Below are 18,810 nucleotides of genomic sequence, written 5' to 3' on the forward strand. Positions count from 1 at the left end.
CAGTATGATGGGGGGGGCGCAGTTTTTGACCTTCTTCCTATTACGTTGAGAGGGTGAGGGTTAATTAACAGCAAACTTTATTCAGAGTCAATTAATGATTCAACACCTCTGAGTGTAAAACCAGCCAGGTATTTAAAACAACCTCAAATAGACAAGAATACGGACAGCTATACCAGGCATGCATTATTAATTCCCGCTTTTTACTTAGTCAGTGGCCCCGGTAAAAACAGATTCCAAATCAGAATCACACATTTTCGCAGAATTGTACTTGTTTACCCGATGCTGCTGGTGAATGGACAACATCTGGAAAAAAGCTTAAAACACATACTGCATGTGTTGACTGTATTGCAGTGTGTGTGTGTCTGTGTGTGTGTGTGTGTGTGTGTCTGTCTGTCTGTCTGTTTATGTGCTTCTTTCCAAACTTTCACAGGACCACAATTTACCACAATGTCCTGACATCATGTGAAAATATGAATCAATGTTAGTTATGAAAACACAGTGTGCATTTCTGTGTTTTTGTGTGTGACAGAGGCAGGGGGAGAGAGAATGAGACAGAGAGAGGTATTTATGTCAAAACAGTTGATGACACTGGTGATATCGGGAAAATAAATTTACAGTGACACCAAACTCATGATTCCTCAAAAAAAGAAATCCACTGGCTCTCTAGGAGGAAGGGAGAAAGAAATGTCAACAGAAAGACAGATGGAGAGACAGAAAGACAGAGGAGCAACGTGGGTCGTTTGTGATTTACTGTCATGCCTGTGAATGCAGGGAACGATAAGTCACCCCCTAAGCGCTTTCAATATATTTTTTAAATCCTGGGTCTCATGTCTTCCTATTCAAACCCTCCTCAGATACATTATGCTTCTACCCACAGGAGAAAATAGTGTCTTTGAAATCGTAAACATGAGCTTACAGAAACCAGGCTAAAGCAAACATGTTCATCTCTCAAATGATGCCGAGTTCCCCTTGGGCCAATTGAGATATTGTGTGACTAAAGAATTTGAGTTGATTACTATAGTGCCCCCCTGGGCCAATCAATGTAATTTCATAAGCTGTAGGGAAAGATGCATCATCCACCTTAGTTTAGTCAAAATTGGGCCAGTGATATCTGAGTTATCTTATGTGATGTACAGACGAGCAGGCATACTAACGTACTTACCAACAGGCAGAAAGATCAACAGTCCCCCTCACAGTTTTCCAAAGAGAATCTGATATAAAGGGAGATCGGAAATGGGGAGAGAATTACATTTCTTTTTTTAACACAGCTGAAAATATAGGTTTCCATGTTAGATGTAACTGTGTATTTTACCTAAAGGTGCACTTTTCTGTTTCCATCTTGGCCAGCCTGCACCCTGTCTCACTGGGGGGGCACTGGTTTACCTTTCAAATGTCATAGAGTATGTCTCAAAGGCATGTGAACATGGTTTTACATGTAAAATGGGAAACACTTCACAAGCAACTGTTTTGATTATTAAGAGGGTGTTGATCACAGTTTTGTCCCGATTGCTTACAAGCATCAAACAATACAGAAGTTACAGTTACAAAACTCTTCATACAGTCAGCAAAACGGAAGTGTATGCGAACCAAACTGTGAATAATTTCTCACACAAAATACATTCAATGAACACATTCCCCAAAATCCATGAACGGTTTTCTCATTCAAACTCAACCACCTACAAAACAGTATATTCACAGCATATGTTTTCTCAAATGCTTACACACTGTTCTCAAAACGGTGTGCATCTCTGCAGCAACCAGATTGAAATATAAAGAGAATGTGATTGCAGTTTCAACTGAAAACAGACCCAAGTGTTGTATCAATATATCCAGGTAAGATGTCTGTTCAATAACCAAATAGGGTATTTACACATAATGTTACGTACTGTAAAACTATGGATTCACAGTAATGGAGATGGAAGCCAGTCAAACTGCACATAAATTCATCTTTGTGGATGAAGCTGGATTCAACCTGGCAAAAACACACCACAGGGGAAGAAATGTGATTGGATAGAGAGCCACCATGGAGGTTCCAGGTCAGAGAGGAGCTAACATCACAATGTGTGCAGCACTGTCCAGTGGTGGTTTGCTGTTACACAAATGGAAGTCCTCACTTTTAGCACTTTTTATGGAAACACACATGTTGTAGTCCAACATGAAGCATGTTTTTAAAAAGTTTTTTTCCAAAAATTATAATAATAACCAAATTATTTTCATACAACCCTGTGCCCAAAACGTTGTGACACTGTGTAAAATATAAAGAAAAACAGAAAGCAATGATTTAAACCCTATATTCAACAGTAAATAGTACAAGAAAACATACCAAATGTTTAAACTGAGACATTTTATTGTTTCTTGAGAAAAAAGGCACCATTTGATGTCAGCAACATGTTTCAAAAAAGTTGCGTAATACAAAAAAACTCAACCTGTTGGAATATCACACAACTAATTAGATCACTTGGCAACAGGTCAGTAATATGATTGGGTATTAAAAGAACGGTCACATGTGAGGAGGGTTTGTGGAACTCCTCATCTATGGCACATAATGTCATTAAAAGATTCAGAGAAGCTGGAGAAATCTATGTATTATATGTATTCAATTGACAAAGCTGAAAACCAACATGGGTGGCCCTTTGGCCCTCTGGCGGTGCTGCATTAAAAGCAGACATGATTCTGTAGTGGAAATCATTGCATGAGCTCAGGAACACTTCCGAAAACCATTGTCTGTGAACACAGTACATTGCTGAATCCACAAATGCACAAAGGCACCATTAATTCTGAACAATACATGCAGGTTTTGGAGCAACAAATGCCGCCATCCAGACAACGTCTTTTTCCAAAAACAATAAGATTTCTCAGTTTCAACATTTTATCTGTTATCATTGTCCTATTTTCAAGTAAATATTGATAAATATTGATAATTGATTTGCATTTTACCCAGTGTCCCAACTTATTTGGAAACAAGGTTGTACAACAGTTTCATGTTTCATTACATTTTTTATATGTTTTAGTATTGATGCTTTTCTGAGCATTCTGCTCAACGTACCCTCAATGGGTGCTGATGTAGATTGAGTTTGAGGTGTATGAAAACTGCTAAACCAGAAATGACGGCCAATTATTAGTAGGAAATTCCAGCTGTAGATGCAGTATTGCATTAGCTAGATTTGCTAATTGCTATTTTTGACTTTGCAATTGACAACAAGTAAAATTTACAAAATGATGAATTACATTTTTAAACAGACCGAATAACATACATTATTGATTGCATACATTTACTTTAAATTATTAAATGTTTTGCTACAGAGTAGCCATGATAACATGATGGCCAGATTGAATATCCATGATGCCAGGACACCAGGGTTAACACTCCTACTGTACTCATACCATAAATGATATTGGATGTTCAGTGATTATGGAGTCAGGACACTCCCGTTAATGTCCCATCTGAAAGATGACACCCTACACAGCGCAATGCCCCCGTCACTGCCCTGGGGAGACCAGAGGGAAGAGGGAAGAACAATCCTACTTATCGTCAGTAACAAGCCAGCAGAGGGAAGTAGGATTCTATGCTATGATGATAGCAAAATTGTTTCCTACTAAATATTTGACTACTTTTGCATTGTTATCATTATTTCCAAGTAACTATAATTTAAGTTGGAGAAAACAATCATCAGCCTTGTTGAAAGTCTCTTTTGGACAACAATATGGCTGCAGTGTCTGTTGAATATTTTTTTAAATACCAACGATATATTGGAGATACAGTGACAGAGATACAGTGACGGAGATACAGTGACGGAGACGCAGAGATGGAGATACAGACACAGAGATACAGAGATGGAGATACAGAGACGGAGATACAGACACGGAGATACAGACACGGAGATACAGACACGGAGATACAGACACAGAGATATAGTGACAGAGATACAGTGACAGAGATACAGAGACGGAGATACAGAGACAGAGATACAGAGACAGAGATGTAGAGATGGAGATACAGTGACAGAGATACAGTGACAGAGATACAGAGATGGAAATACAGTGACAGAGATACAGTGACAGAGATACAGAGACGGAGATAAAGAGACAGAGATGCAGAGATGGAGATACAGTGACAGAGATACAGACACATAGATACAGTGACAGAGATACAGAGATGGAAATACAGTGACAGAGATACAGACACAGAGATACAGTGACAGAGATACAGTGACGGAGATACAGACACAGAGATACTGTGGCAGAGATACAGAGACAGAGATACAGAGACAGAGATACAATGACAGAGATACAGAGACAGAGATACTGTGGCAGAGATACAGAGACAGAGATACAATGACAGAGATGCAGAGACGGAGATACAGTGGCAGAGATACAGTGACAAAGATACAGAGGCAGTGATACTGTGGCAGAGATACAGAGACAGAGATACAATGGCAGAGATACAGAGATGGAGATACTGTGGCAGAGATGCAGAGACAGAGATACAGTGCCAGAGATACAGAGACAGATACAGAGACGGAGATGCAGTGGCAGAGATACAGAGATGGAGATACAGTGGCAGAGATGCAGAGACGGAGATACAGAGATGGAGATACAGTGAGATACAGTGGCAGAGATACAGTGGCAGAGATACAGAGATGGAGATACAGAGATGGAGATACAGTGAGAGAGATACAGAGACGGGATACAGTGACAGAGATACAGTGACAGAGATACAGAGACGGAGATACAGTGGCGGAGATGCAGAGACAGAGATACTGTGGCGGAGATGCAGAGACAGAGATACAGTGGCGGAGATGCAGAGACAGAGATACAGTGGCGGAGATACAGTGACAGAGATATAGTGGCAGAGATGCAGAGATGGAGATACAGTGGCAGAGATACAGTGGCAGAGATACAGAGATGGAGATACAGTGAGAGAGATACAGAGATGAGATACAGTGACAGAGATACAGTGACAAAGATACAGTGGCAGATATGCTGTCTCTGAATCCTAAAAACTGGCAGAATAGATTCCTCTGTTGCCAACCCATGACAACAACGTCTAGACTAGTGTAACTAATGTTACAGTAGAAAAGCAGCACTATAAATTCCATGAAAATGCACAAATGCAAGAGTGCGAACACACACACACACACAGACACACACACACACAGACACACACACACACACACACAGACACACACACACACACACACAGACACACACACAGACACCCACACACACACACAGATCTATGACAGATAGCCCTACATGTGTCACCCTTCAGTCAATGTCACTTACGGATTGGCACAACAAATGTAATTTGTTTCTTAAAGTAATAATTGGAAATCATTAGCAGTTAGGGACTTTAATACCTGGATTCTTTGAGCCTTGCTTACTGTTACAGTTTTTTACAATCACGCTGGCACTAATTTCAGAACCTTGACGTCATTTTTCAAAACTCTAGACACAAAACTCAAAACAGTCATCACTTGTAACACAGGCTGTCCAATGTTCAAAACATTGCAATGTGCATTCATATCTTTAAAGAAATGTTGCACTTGCACAATCATTGGTTCAAAAAACTAATTTATTGTGAAATATCATTGAAACATTAATTTAGATCACCCACACACAAGCAATCATTCTGTTGTTGTTCGTACAGTCATTAAATATTAGTAGTACAAAATAGGTGATACATGTTCCATTATGGTACTACAACATATATGCAAAATATTTAGCTACGAAATAGAAAAGAAAAGATAGTACTGTAAAACATCAAATGCAGTGTTCCTCAACTTACTTGTTTGTACTGTAAAAAGCAAAACATAGGAGTGATTACTGTACTTTTTCATCAATTTTCATCAACTCTGTCTTGTGGATTTGGCCACAGATTCTCTACTACATCACAATGGATGTTTTCATTAGCCAAATATTTTGGAAAAAACCTTCGGGTTGGCCTGACACTGGTCTGCCGTGATATCATTGCATGCGTCATCCATGGCCTGGAGAAGAGTGACTTGTTCATGAGGGTGCCTATCATAAACCTTCCATCTCCATGTGGAGAAAAATTCCTCAATGGGGTTAAGGAAAGGCGAGTATGGGGGTAAATAGAGGGTGGTAAATTGGGCATGGGCCTGACACCATGCTTGCACCATATGAGCATGCTGGAACCTGACATTGTCCCACACAGTGACATAGGTCACGCCATCAGCTCTACAGACCTGATCGAGCTCATCAAGGACGGTTACAAGGAGAGCTGCATTAAATGATCCAATACGAGGTCTGCCTCCCACCACACCATCTTCTGATATAGATGCGCACATGGTAATGTTGGCCCCACGTTGTCCAGGTACTTGGATGGTTGCCCGCTGGCCAATGAAATTCCAACCTCTCCTCCTTGTCTTGGCCAGGTTAAAGCCTGCCTCTTCCAAATATATGAATTTGTGATGGTTGTCATCAGCATCCAGCTCCACCACCCTCTAAAAATACATTTTGGAAAGAGATTTACTGATTACTATACAATGTTGAATTTTTAGGGAATTTTATTACAACAGCCATCTTGAAACTGAACATACCTGAACATACTCAGTCTGCATTTCTTTCAAAAGGCACACGGTAGAGTTGTTTTTTTTTTTCAGCATTTGTGCAATTGTGGGCAAACTTATGGATTCCACATTGTTAAACATGTCTTCATTGTCCAAGATATGCTGGCGAATTTCTGTAAGGTGAATATCATTTCTGGCCCGAACCAAATCGACCACAGCCTGCTCTTGTTGGTCAGTCTGAAATTTTGCCTCGTCCTCCCCTATTTGGTCTAGTCTCAATTCTACAGGGAACATTACAGTAAGAAGACAATTGGTCACATCACCTACTCTGTGTTATACATTGGTATGCAGTGATTTGACAATTGAGAGTAGCATAATGTTTAGTGCATGCTGACGACTTACCGGTTCTCATTGCGGAAAGTTCTGATTATTGAGGCCACGGTTGACCTTCTGAGGTTTGGTTGTATCATCGTAGCCGCCTCAGTCATTGTCATGCCATGATTTATGACATGGTCTACAACTATTGCTCGCATTTCATTGGACACTCTTTGCTGTTGCTGCCGCAGTCTTGGTCCGTGGCCTTGTCCTCTACCACGTTCCCCCACACCTCTGAAACGAGGGCCATGACCACCTCTCAGAAGGGCTGCTTGTCCTCTGACATTCCTTTGACCAACACGTCTTCCTCGTCTTCCTCGTCTTCCTCCCACCACTGCTTGACCTCTATTGTGACCTGGATCACCTGCCGGCTCCATGTTACGTATCACTATATTGTTGCAAGTGGATCCCAATCAATTCTTTATATACTCGTTCCACAATGTGAACTCCGTCATCAGTAACGAGTTGGCAGGATTGGACAAGCAATTACGGGCCTGCATCCATACAGTGCAGTACGGTCAATACAGTAAATAGTCTGAAAAGGTGGTACATGGGACCATAGAAACGGTGTCTGATAAAGAATGATGATGAAATATTACATCCATAGATAATGTAGTCTAATTGGTTCATGCTCCACGCTAATTGGTGACAATGAATCTCGTTATCTTGAAACTTTCATGATCTAAACATTGTTTGTCTGTTTCCATACAACTATGCATTAAGAATAATGCAACAGTTACTTATCATTTTGAGCAGTTGTATCAATTGATAGTTGGATAATTGTAATGAAATGAATAGACACTCATCGGAAATGTAATGTGTGAATTGCCTTTTGAAATAGTAGTGTTTTGATGTTAAGTTGTGTCATATTAAACAGGTGATTTTTGTTAAATGAACTTAGTTGTATGTGTATTGTATCCAAGCAATTGAAAAAATTGTTAGAGTTTAGAATAATTTGCATTTTGATCATTGGTTGTGAGTTTTGTGTCTAGAGTTTTGAAAAATGACGTCAAGGTTCTGAAATGAGTGCTAAAGTGATTGTAAAAAACTGTAAAACTTTGCATTTCTGCTCCAAGTGATCAACCAGTCCATCTTTAACTAATTATGTGAGCCAATACAAAAAAACAAAGGATGCACATTGGACTTACTCTTGACTGTAAAAGAAGAATCAGTGATATTCCATGCTTTCAGCTAAAGAGATGTACCTGAAAGTGAAGAGGAGCTAGCTACTGACAGGTATATTAAAACTTGTACTGTACATTCTTTAAACAGATGCTGAGACTGGGCTTCTTTCCCATTACCAGAATATTTAAGATGTGGGTGAAAGTGTTAACTCAGTTATGCTGCAAGTGCTCTTGCCATTACATTTCAACGTAAATCATAATTTTTATTGTCTCTTGCATTGTTTTCTGTAGGGCTGCAGCAATCTCTTAGGCGTTACAATTTATGGTGTTGTAATGATGCTATTTATTCTATTGACCCTGATCCTTCTGTGCTCATGTACAATAGGTGTTGTCTCAGTGCAGCATAATACACACACATACACATGTCTGGGAATTGATAGGTCTACCAAGCCATTACTCCCCAGCAGAGGCTAAATGAGAGCTTGTTAGCTGCAAGATAAAAACAAACGAGGCCACCTCACTCCTCGCTATTTGGGCACAGAAAGAGAGAGTTAGAGAGACAAAAGCAAAAGAGAGAATGAGATAGTAAGAGAAAGAGAGAAAGAGGGAAGGAACGACCGAGACGGAGGAATGGAAAAGACAGGAATGCGTGGGATTGTGTGGGAGAGGAATACAAATAGTTGAACAGAAAGATATGTTACTGTAATTGTACTAAGCGCTTCTTGTTTACCACTGCCAGTAGTCTGGGACGACCAGACAGACAGACAGACAGACCGGCACAGACAGGCAAACGAACACAGACAGGCAGACAGACAGACAGGCACACATGCAGATGGACAGGCAGACAGATGGACAGACAGGCAAACGGACAGACAAATACACAGACAGACACTAAGACAGACACTCTGACAGACACACAGATATACAGACTTTTAGACACATAAACACACTGACAGACACACAGGCCGACACACTGACAGACAGACACGCAGACAGACAGGCAGACACACTGACAGACAGACACGCAGACAGACAGGCAGACACACAGACAGACAGACAGACAGACACACAGGCAGACAAACTGACAGTTACAGAGTCAGAATGGACAGATCATTGTGAGAGACAGATACTGAGATGGAGTGCTTGTCACAAAATGATATTGCACATTTAAGCCTAACAGAGGAAGATGGATGGCCAGTTAGCTTCTGTACATGAAGAAGATAATGTGGATGTTTGTCTAAAGTGGCCCACAGAGTGTTTTGGGAACTGTTTGTATGTGTATGTGCCTATGGGTGTGTAACTGTACATGCTTGTGTGTGTCAACAAGTCATTATGGAGCTATCCAGAAGGCAATCACAGCATGAGGTTAGGGGGACTCAGTGAGAGGACATCCATTTTGTTAACGGGGAACTCGAAACAAAATGTTTTACTCATTCCTTTATAGGAAAGAATCCATTCAGGTGAAAAGTTCTTCAGGGGAATTGCAAAAAAATGCTTTGGAGATGGATGCACCTCATTTTTGTGGCTCAAATCCCTTGATAATAATAAATATGACTGTTTGAAGAGATTGCTTGCAGCCCACCACATGCATTAGCTGCTACTGTATTGACAGTTAAACAGGTTTGTGGCTAAATTCACTCTGTTTCCATACCACCTCAGAGATATAAAGGAAGATTGCCAAAAGTACAGGGACTAATTCAGCTACTTTTAAGGGAGTCCCAGTAAATCTTTGTTCCCTTCTTTGTGTGAACAGCGCTCATCTCTGCTGTTGTTATGGGGCCCCTGTAACTGTGCACTCAGTCTCAGCTCTCCCCGCTGCCACAGACACGAAGCAGAAAATGCCAGGAGCTATTCACCCTGTTTGAGTGACAGAGGGATGTGTCCTGACAACTGAAATGAGCCAATTCTTTTCCATAATTAAAAACTGCTTTGTTATTCCTACCTGTGTCCCTACTCCTATCCTCATCCACACAATAACAAACAGCAAAGAGGGCAGACCTCGGGCACATTCATAACCAGGACACTTGCAAAAACCCATCACTTGCTTATTAATAATACGTTAAAAAAAATGAACTTAAAACTACCTTCAACCTAACTAAATGATCTAGATCTGGTCTCTTCCTTGGTATAACTCTCCAAATCCCGCAGACTCTCATTTGCACACTGTCACCTTCTTTTAAAGTCACCCTGAGGTTCTAGTACCTGGCAGTAAGAATCCATCAATTGATGGTAATGGAGCACCTATAAAAGGAACCTCCACGTCACTGAGCTGAACCTTCAGGGACAAAACAGTAGATATAATAAAACATTTTGTTGTTGTTAATTGCACACAAAGTCCCAAATGTTCCTTCCACTTTTAGCCCAATCCCTCTAAACTGGACAGGTACTGTATGGGGGCTGCCACACTGGGAGCACAGAGATCTCTAACTAATCCTAAAACATCTAGTGTCCCATGAAATGCAGATTCGTACTGATAGATACTCTTTGAAGATGCTATAATATGCTGTATTATAATGTGTACTGTATACAATAGTACAGTTTACATTAGACTACATTGCCATAGATTCTACCATGGGGGTTTCATCAAACTAAATAATGTCTGTGATAACGAGGTGCGTTAGTTACTTTACATTGGGCAAATCACGATTTAACGGGTGTTAGTATCTTGCAGGTGTGAGATTTTTTAAAGGGACTAGGACATTGGCTTTTGTAGGGTGTCGCTCTTCCTGTTCAAATATCTTCTCAAAACACACATGAACGAAGAACCTAACGGAGTATCTGACCAAATACTCAAGGGTTCATGGGGAACAGATAATGAGAGGACGACCAACGGAGATTGATGCAGATGTTTCTTATTCTATTAGTACAAACTACAATAAGTGGATGTGTGTAGTACGTGTCTGTGGTTGCCACAAAACGTTTGAGGTGGCAGTTATTGCCAAACACAAAATCTTTGCATTGTGCATACAGTCATTTCCATGTCATAGCAAATGCTTCTTTAGTTTATCTTTGTTTAAACAATCCCTGATATATGTGTCTGTGTTTGTGTGCCGGTGTGTGTGGGTGTGTGTGCATACATATGTGTGTTGGGTGAGTACTGTCCAGTATATAAGACAGGCTGTCATGTTCTTGTCGTCTGTAGTGGGATGGGAGGAGTTGTTTTCTGCTGGTGATGCGTTGGCACGGACAGCATGCTTTAAGAGCCAAAGAAGAGGGTCATGGATATCTCGCTTCACTCTCTTCTCCTCCCTCTGTCTGCTGCCCTTGTCATCGCTGGTGGATGATCCTTCTTTATACTACCCTTGTCATCCCTGGTGGATGATCCCTCTCTCTAATGCCCTTGTCATCCCTGGTGGATGACGCCTCTCTCTGCTGCCCTTGTCATCCCTGGTGGATGATCCCTCTCTCTCTCTCTCTCTCTCTCTTCCTCTCCTACTGTCTTTCTGTCCTTCGTCACAGGTTTGCTTTCTTTCTTTCCATTCTAGGTTTGTTATGTACAATGTACACCTTTAAAATATTGCTACATTTGATTTACATTCTTCTCTTGACAACAACAGCGACCTGTAGTATATTTAAACAACAACAGCAACCTGTAGAATATGTAAACAACAACAGCAACCTGTAGTATAAGTATACAACAATAGCGACTGTAGTAAATGTAAAGAACAACAGTGACCTGTAGTATATGTAAAAAACAACACCGACCTGTAGTATATGTAAACTACAACAATGACCTGTAATATACTAAATGTAAACAACAACAGCGACCTGTAGTATATGTAAACAGCAACAGCGACCTGTAGTATGTGTAAACAGAAACAGCGACCTATAGTAAATGTAAATAACAACAGCCACCTGTAGTATATGTAAACAACAACAACGATCTGTAGTATATGTAAACAACAACAGCAACCTGTAGTATAAGTAAACAACAACAGCAACCTGTAGTATATGTAAAGCGTGTGCATGCTGCTGAGGCCGTTTAAGGTGCAAAATGTAAATGAAGAGGGGGTTGTTGGTCCAGCCTATTCTCTGAGTGGGTGGCATTAGTTCCAATGAAAAAGACGTACTGGAAGACACTACGTGTGGTCAGGAGAAACATCTCCTGTCATCTCCTGTCAAGGTCGTGACCCCTTAGCAGCGAGAGGATCGGATGTATTCAATTATTCAGCGCACACTTCTCCCTTTGGGCTATACAATCGTGTGAGTGTGTGTGTGTGTGTGTGTGTGCCTCTGTCCCACTGCCTCCCTTGGAGGGTAGATCTCTTGTTGCTCATGAATGACATTTGCAAATGAAAATCCTTTTTTGTTTTGTTGTACCCCACTTTAACACTAGTGCTGTTTAACACATTCCTAACGCCTTTGGAGTGTGAGTGGGTGGGGCCAAGTTAAAACAGCTAGTCTTATTAAATGTATTTTTAAATCATCTATTTTTCATTCAAAATAAGTTGTAAGTAAAGAAAAAAAGATATTGTACACAGGAGGAACTAAGAAAGAAGTCTCAAAACTACACATTTTTGCTTTAAAATCAAAAAGAAATCACCTGGACAAAATGATTGGCTGGTGAATTCTGAAGTTGTAAATAATTAGGTTAGAGGCATGGGATCCACACTTCCAGGGTTATTAATCTGACCTGTGGTAAGTTACAGGAACCAACAGGGTATGAAGTGTCGCTCAACAAGGTATGAGAAAAGAGAAACGGAACATTCTGCTCTATATACCATTGTCAGCATGGTGACGACCAAAGGACTGTTTCAGGGTTGTGACAAAAAACTATCCACAAACATAGAGTCCATCTCCCGGGGCCTTGGAATTCCGGTTAGGACAGTCTGCAGTATTATCAAGAAGTTTGCAGCTCATTGCATTTTGATCAACTGCCTAGGGCATGGCCGGAAGAAGACACTTGTCTAAAGTTGATTTGAATGGTCAGAGTACACAAATGTAATGAGAAAAAAGGTTGTTGACCTAAACTAATCAAAAGCTGTAAAAAAATTAAATAAATGACTGCCCGTCTTGGAAAATAGCCATCCCAATAGGGAAATAATTAAAAAGCATAAATGAACTGGAGCAGGAATGAACCTGAATGGAAGAAGACACGTTTATTTCCCCCCACTCTTTCCCCCTCTTTCATACCCACGTGCTCAGTCCTGCACAAACCCAGACAAATGTGACATTTCCTTTTACAAGTTCTCAGGCATGTGTTGAAAGCTGCATCTTGCAGAACAGCTTTTTAAAATAGATGAGCAATATCTGGAGCATGCACGGCTTGTGCACTGATATAACTATTGTGGCTTATTCCAGAAAAGTACAAGCCTCCCCTTGTCCACACACACTCTCTGTCATACCCTCACCAAATTGGTATTAAATTGCTCTGGGGATGCACTATTGTTTACTCAGAGCTCTGCCCTCCCAAAGTGCTGTCTTTCCCCATGCACTAACATTGCTCTCTGTTTTATTATGGCGTCCATTCAACAACAGTATAACTTTGTGACACCGCATGCTCATCAGCTACAAAATTAAATATAGGAGCAATGTACCCAAAACCAGTTTCGCCATCAATATTTTCATTTTGCCAAACTACTACAAATGTCCATGACAAAATATGTAATTAGAGAGTATCGATACAGACATGAAATGGGCCAATAAATCATTGTTTTCTAGCGTGAAATGGTTTACCTAACCTTGAGAGTGTCGGCAGAATTAGAATTTGAGAATTCAGCGAGAAGCCTTTCAGTATGCTTGACCGTATTCCTCCGCTCTGGAGGAGGGGAAGGGGAAGGGATGGGCAGGAAGAGTCGGAAAGAAAAAGATACGGGATAGAAAAATGGAGGGAAGGAGCAGTTGAATCGTAGGAAGATGAGGAGAAATGGCATAGCCTAGAATGGGATGAATGAACACGGAGTCCGGGACTGAGGAGGGAGGATGAGACGGTGTTTGGTTGTAGTCAGGAGGCAAGGTGCAGGCAGGACGAGGAGAGCAGGGAGGGAGGGACTGGGGACCATGAGGCAGATGACAAATTGTGATTAATAGATGGGGTCCGGGGCAGCAGTGTGGAGCGCTGCTCATTAATAGAGAGAATTAGAGAGGCTGTGCAACTCAATCTGCACACTGTCACTCGCAATCAGAGACCATAATCAGATATTCACATCGGCAGAGGTGCAGGCACACACACAACACACAAACACACACACACGCACAGGTCTCTGTGTGTGTGTGTGTGTGTTGAAATATATATTTTGATAGGCTGTAGTATCAGCTATTAAACCATCTAAACAACTAGATTTTTTTAATAGAATGCAGCTAAGTGAATTTATGTCAACTCCAACACACACCATAAAAGAACATGTTATGTTTGCAGATAGGAGGCAAGGTATTATTAGCAGGCTTGTTCGGCTGGTCAGTGTGCTATATTTGAGCCTGGCTGATCTACTCTACTCAGAAGAAGTAAAATGTCCTTTTCTTTTTTAAGTTTTGTTAGATCTTTTTATTTGCTACAGTAGTTAGAAGAGACTGAGTGGTTTGTTTTTGCTCTCAATAGGCCAGTTGATGGGTGAGGTTGTGTGGCAGGTCCTTTGTTTCTGGTCGTGTTTGCTGTGCTCATCCACTGCCAGGTAGGGATGAGCACAGCAGTAGGGATGTGGTTGGGCCCAGCCTTGGCTGATTTCAATTGGGTTGAGTATTTAAAGCTTCTTAATTTCCTCAAGCAGCACCTGGTCTAGCGACAGTGTTGTCACCCGCAATTTAGACTGTCCCCAAAACAGAGACCATTCTGTTGAGTTGTTCTGCAGAGTGTTAAGACTGTCCCCAAAACAAAGACCATTCCATTGAGTGGTTGTGCAGAGTGTTAAGACTGTCCCCAAAACAAAGACCATTCTGTTGAGTTGTTCTGCAGAGTGTTAAGACTGTCCCCAAAACAAAGACCATTCCGTTGAGTTGTTCTGCAGAGTGTTAAGACTGTCCCCAAAACAAAGACCATTCTGTTGAGTTGTTCTGCCGAGTGTTAAGACTGTCCCCAAAACAAAGACCATTCCGTTGAGTTGTTGTGCAGAGTGTTAAGACTGTCCCCAAAACAAAGACCATTCTGTTGAGTTGTTCTGCAGAGTGTTAAGACTGTCCCCAAAACCAAGATCATTCTGTTGAGTTGTTCTGCAGAGTGTTAAGACTGTCCCCAAAACAAAGATCATTCCGTTGAGTTGTTCTGCAGAGTGTTAAGACTGTCCCCAAAACAAAGACCATTCCATTGAGTGGTTGTGCAGAGTGTTAAGACTGTCCCCAAAACAAAGACCATTCCATTGAGTTGTTCTGCGGTGTTAGTCAAGTAGGGTTACAGAGGAGGATTAGCCTCACAAACCTGGCTGATCCTGAGATTAAATGGAAAAAACACACAGATATCAGTCTGATTCCAACCATTGGCCATAGGGTATTTCCAATAGGTTTTTAGAAAAGTTGAACTCAACTGAGATTGGATCGACATTTAAATAATCAAACCAACAACACACATGACGTGGTACCAAAGTGCCATAATTCACAACAACAAACTGTACTGCACATCAAACAACAGCAACTGAACAAGCAGAACCGTTGTTCTGTAGCAGTTGATGTATCTGAACACAATTATTGCCATCTTTGTCATGAACATTTATGCATCAAAGGCACCTCAGCGAGTACCTAGAAAATATTTTTTAAAAGAACAACTAATGAAAATAATGTTAACGAATGCTAAATGTCTGAAATGTCTATTCAGGTTGTTACTGACCATTCATTAACCTCTTTTTCCCCGCTCTTACCTGATGATATCCTGCAGGTAGTGCAGCTATCTCCTTCCCCCCTTCCGACACACACGCATCCCAGCGCCCCTGGCCCAAGTCTCCCCTTGGGCGTATGCCCACCACCTCAAGATTAACCTTAGCTAGACAATGCACAGTGTCTTCCTCCCAGAGGAACTAGCTGCCCTTTGTGGCAAGGATGGCAGAGTCTCTTCCTTTCTTCAAAAATCATCAGAAAATTCATCTTTACATAGAGTACTTAAAATAGTCTGCCCAACCTCTGTTTATTGTCTTTGGTAAATTAAAATTACATTCTTAAAACTTAAAATAAAACAAATATTTTTCTCAAAAATATGTATACCACAATTTTTGGCTCCCCTTCATTTAATACTTGTGTCGAGCCTCCTTTTGCCAAGATAACAGCACTGAGTCTTCTCCTATAAGGCTTAATGAGGTTGGAGACCACATGGCAAGGGATCTGAGACAATTCCTCCATATATAACCTCTCCAAATCCAGAGGCAACAAAAGACTGAAAAAGTTGTGAAATGCTAAAAAACGAAACCTGGTGGAATAGCACACAAATAATTAGGTCGATTGGCAACATGTCAGCAGCATGATTGGATATTAAAAGATAATTTCAGAGAGGATGAGCCTGTCAGAAGTGAGGATCACTTTGTGAAAGACTGCATGGGAAAATATTGCTACAATTTAAGAATAACGTTTGTCAGCATAAAATTCCAAAGAGTTTGGGGATCTCATCATCTATGGTACATAATATCAAAGATTCAGAGAATCTGGAGAAATCTCTGTATGCAAGGGACAAAAGCCAATATTGGATGGCCATGATCTTCGGGCCCTCAGGTGGCACTGCATTAAAAACAGGCACGATTCTGTAGTGGAAATCACTGCATGGGCTCAGGAACACTTCCGAAAACCATTGTCTGTGAACACAGAACGTCACTGCATCCACAAATGCAAGTTAAAACTCTACTATTCAAAGAAGAAACCAGATATAAACAAGATCCAGAAACCCCACCACCTTCTCTGGGCCCGTGCTCATTTAAGATGGACTGTGGTGAAGAGGAGAACTGTCCTGAGGTCTGACAAATCAAAATTTGAAAAAATGTTTGGGGATCATGGACGCTGTGTCCTCCGGACTATAGAAGAGAGTGACCATCCTGCTTTTTATCAACACACAGTTCAAAAGCCAGCATCCATGATGGTATGGGGGTGCATTAGTGCACATGGCATGGGTGAATTGAAGTCACCGTTAATGTTGAACATACAAGATTTGGAGAAACATTTGCCATCCAGGCCTTGCTTATTTCAACAAGACAATGCCAAACCACATTCTGCACACTTCACAAAAACATGGCTCTACTAAAAGAGTCTGGGTGCTAAACTGGCATGCCTGCTCTTCTGACCTGTCACCCATTGAAAACATTTGGCACATTAGGGAACAAAACGACAAAGGTGAACCCGAAATATTGAGCAGCTGGAATCCTATATCAAGCAAGAATGGGAAACATTTCACTTTCAAAACTACAATAATTGGTGTGTTCATTTCCCACACGCTTACAGAGCATTGTTCAAAGAAGAGGAGATGCAACACAGCGGTAAACATGGCCCTGTCCTAACTTTTTTGAAACGTGTTGCTGGCATTCAATTCAAAACAGGCAGCTATTTTAAAAAAAACAGTAAGATTTCTCGGTTTCAACATTTGATATGTTGTTTGTACTATTTTCAATAAAAATGTTGGGGTAAATGATTTGCACATCTTTGCATTCGCTTTTTATTTGCGTTGCACACAGTGTCCCACCTTTTTGGAAACAGGGTTGTAATACAGTGAGGGAAATAATTATTTAATCCCCTGCTGATTTTGTATATTTTCCCACTGACAAAGAAATGATCAGTCAATCATTTTAATAGTAGGTTTATTTGATCAGTGAGAGACAGAATAACAACAAAAAATATAAATAAATTGCATTTTAATTAGTGAAATAAGTATTTCATCCCTTCTCAATCAGAAAGATTTCTGGCTCCCAGGTGTCTTTTATACAGGTAACGAGCTAAGATTAGGAGCACACTTTTAAAGGGAGTGCTCCTAATCTCAGTTTGTTACCTGTAATAAAAGACACCTGTCCACAAAAGCAATCAATCAATCAGATTCCAAATTCTCCACCATGGCCAAGACCAAAGAGCTGTCCAAGGATGTCAGGGACAAAGATTGTAAACCTACACACGGCTGGAATGGGCTACAAGACCATCGCCAAGCTGCTTGGTGAGAAGGTGAAAACAGTTGGTGTGATTATTTGCAAATGGAAGAAACACAAAAGAACTGTCTGGGGCTCCATGCCCCATGAGAACGGTGAGGAATCAGCCCAGAACTACACAGGATAATCTTGTCAATGATTTCAAGGCAGCTGGGACCATAGTCACCAATTGGTAACACAATACGCCGTGAAGGACTGAAATCCTGCAGTGCCCGCAAGGTCCCCCTGCTCAAGAAAGCTTATGTACAGGCACTTCTGAAGTTTGCCAATGAACATCTGAATGATTCAGAGGAGAACTGGGTGAAAGTGTTGTGGTCAGATGAGACCAAAATCAAGCTCTTTGACATCAACTCAACTTGCCGTGTTTGGAGGAGGAGGAATGCTGCCTATGACACCAAGAACACCATCCCCACCGTCAAACATGGAGGTGAAAACATTATACTTTGGGGATGTTTTTCTGCTAAGGGCAAAGGACAACTTCACTGCATCAAAGGGACGATAGACGGGGCTATGTACCGTCAAATCTTGGGTGAGAACCTCCTTCCCTCAGCCAGGGCATTGAAAATGGGTCGTGGATGGATATACCAGCATGACAATAACCCAAAACACATGGCCAAGGTAACAAAGGAGTGGCTCAAGAAGAAACACATTAAGGTCCTGGAGTGGCCTAGCCAGTCTCCAAGCCTTAATCGCATAGAAAATCTGTGGAGGGAGCTGAAGGTTCAAGTTGACGAACAT

Source organism: Esox lucius, chromosome 17 (genome assembly GCF_011004845.1).
Source record: "Esox lucius isolate fEsoLuc1 chromosome 17, fEsoLuc1.pri, whole genome shotgun sequence".
Classification (NCBI taxonomy): Eukaryota; Metazoa; Chordata; class Actinopteri; order Esociformes; family Esocidae; genus Esox; species Esox lucius.